The 2,574-nt window shown below is 37.7% G+C and overlaps 1 protein-coding gene across 7 annotated transcripts in view; it reads right to left on the bottom strand.

Moving 5' to 3' along the window:
• Csnk1g1 (casein kinase 1 gamma 1) overlaps positions 1 to 2,574 on the bottom strand; it is a 144,889-nt gene that overhangs the window by 99,556 nt on the left and 42,759 nt on the right. The window lies entirely within an intron of this gene.

The raw sequence follows: 2,574 nt of genomic DNA, 5'->3' as shown, positions 1-2,574 counted from the left end.
AGAGGGGAAGGCAGGGGAAGGGAAGGGGAATTTTTAAAAAGAATTATTTATTTATTTATTTATTTATTTATTTATTTATTTATTAAAGATTTATTTATTTAAGTAAGTACACTGTAGCTGTCTTCAGACACCCCAGAAGAGGGCATCAGATCTCATTACAGATGGTTGGGAGCCACCATGTGGTTGCTGGGATTTGAACTCACGACCTTCAGAAGAGCAGTCGGTGCTCTTAACTGCTGAGCCATCTCTCCAGCCCAGAATTATTTATTTTTACACTATGTAGAAATCCCAATTGAAAATAAATCCATAAAACTAAAGTCTTAACCTTTATCCTCATTAGAATTCAGAGTCTCATATAAAAACTGAGCCAAACACAAAAGATGACAATAAGATCATTTTATTGCCATATCTGATAGTGCATGTCCTTGTGATATTGTGATACATTTTGGATTTTGTCCACGGTCCTGGCTCTTTACTCACATAGCCATGGTTTTTTCCTAAGTGACCAGAATAAACCTCAGAGAACAGGACCTAGCTCACCTTTATTGTATTTCATCTCCTTTTCTCCACAAGGAAGACCATAGACAATTTCCCTCTCCCCAAGGTAAGTCATACAAACCAAGATAGACTTCTATCTCCCCAGCTTTGAAAGTGACCATAGAGAAGTCCTCAGCTCTAATTTGTCTGACAGTAGATCATAAGGCCACCACCCCTCACACCAAGTTTCAAGAGAACAGCCTTCTACAAGAAAGAATAAAAGCCGCAGAGAGGTCCAGGGGAATAGGAACAAGAACTGGGTTCCCTTAGATCATACTCCTTTTTACCCTGTCATATTTCTACATGCTTCAATCATGACTATGCAATAAAGTCTCCCAAAAGGACAGATCCTCTAGACACTGAGGTAAAAACCCTATACCCACAACACCTCTGCACCTGTACCTTTTATAGTACCCCTTTTATAATACCTTTTATAATTATATGATTCTATAATGACCAGAAAATCATAAATTATGTTTCCATGAGTTTTGTGAGCTTCTCAAAATAGAATCCAGAAGTGTGGCACAAAGGAGCTACTTACTTATGACCAGTTAGTCAAAACCACAAGCAAAATAACCAGAGACTTAGAAGGGGAACCTCAACTTGGGAAAGAGAGTTTTAAGGATTTGACTCAGTTTCAACGTTCATAGTATCAGACTCAAGTTAGGACATCAAGGCTGTGTTTACCTCTGCAGAATTAATTCCTTATTTGCTGGTAGGAGAATCTCCACACCATATCAGGTGACAGAAATCTTCTGTTTGGACCATATAATAACCGTTAATACTCTTTTAAAAAGAAAATATCCTCACCCCCTTTTTAGGATAGAGATTCACTTGCTTCTGCCTCCCCAGTGCTGGAACTAAAGGCGTGTGGTGCCCACCCGACTATCAGGGCACAACAGTTATCACTGTTAATAACAGCAAAGGTTTCTAGACTACAGAAGCTTCCTACAAACACTTCACTTCTAATTGCCTAGCAATACAATCACAGGTACAAAGCTGCAAGATATCAATGGACAATCTAATCCAAGCAAGGATATATGCTTATAGTCCATTAGCTAAAATAATCTTTATATTTTTACATGTGCTATTTGTTTTTGTGTTAAAATTGTAAAATGACATTAAAATTTCCATAATACTAATCATTAATAAAATAAATTGCCTACATGAACAATAGAACAAATTCTTATTTCTGCTCATTTCCAAATGTACCCCAAATTCCCTGGTTGTCTTTTATCCAAATCAAACAGTAATGGAGAAAGAAAAGCAAAATAAAACTGAAGTTGTTTTATTTATATAGATCTGTTTTGGTTTTTTGTTTGTTTGTTTGTTTGTTTTTTGGTTTTTCGAGACAAGGTTTCTCTGTATAGCCCTGGCTGTCCTGGAACTCACTCTGTAGACCAGGCTCTCCTCGAACTCAGAAGTCCGCCTGCCTCTGCCTCCCAAGTGCTGGGATTAAAGGTGTATGCCACCACTGCCCAGCTATAGATCTCTTTTAATTGTTGAAAGCATGTGTATGTTCAAGACTGGTAGAAACATTTTCTTTCCTTATATAGCACACATTGTTTAAGGACACAAATACAATATGCAGCCAGCCCATATGCACAATCAACTAATGCCTGGACCTTCATATTATCACTATCATATTTTGAATGGCTAGTTTTAACAGTTACTAGTAGATAACATAAAGACAAACGGATTGAATAGAACATACAAAGTAAATTTTATCTTAATCTTTAAGAGAGGGGAGGAGGACTTCTGGGCTGGGGATATCGATCAATAACAGGATGCTTGCATAGCATAGGCAAGGGCCCACAATCAATTTGTACATTTTGTTTGTTTGTTTGTTTGACGGATTTTATTTTACTTTATGTTATTTTTTTGGTTTTCAAGACAGGGTTTCTGTGTAGCTCTGGATGTTCAGGAACTCACTCTGTAGACCAGGCTGGCCTCAAACTTGAAGAGCTGCTTGCCTCTGCCTCCCAAGTGCTAGAACAGTGTGCCATCACAGCCTGGCTCTTTCTTTTTTTTCCTTTT

This window comes from Mus pahari, chromosome 10 (genome assembly GCF_900095145.1).
Source record: "Mus pahari chromosome 10, PAHARI_EIJ_v1.1, whole genome shotgun sequence".
NCBI classification, from domain to species: domain Eukaryota; kingdom Metazoa; phylum Chordata; class Mammalia; order Rodentia; family Muridae; genus Mus; species Mus pahari.
Note: the sequence above shows the minus strand (reverse complement) of the source record. Positions and strands in the feature narration are given on the sequence as shown.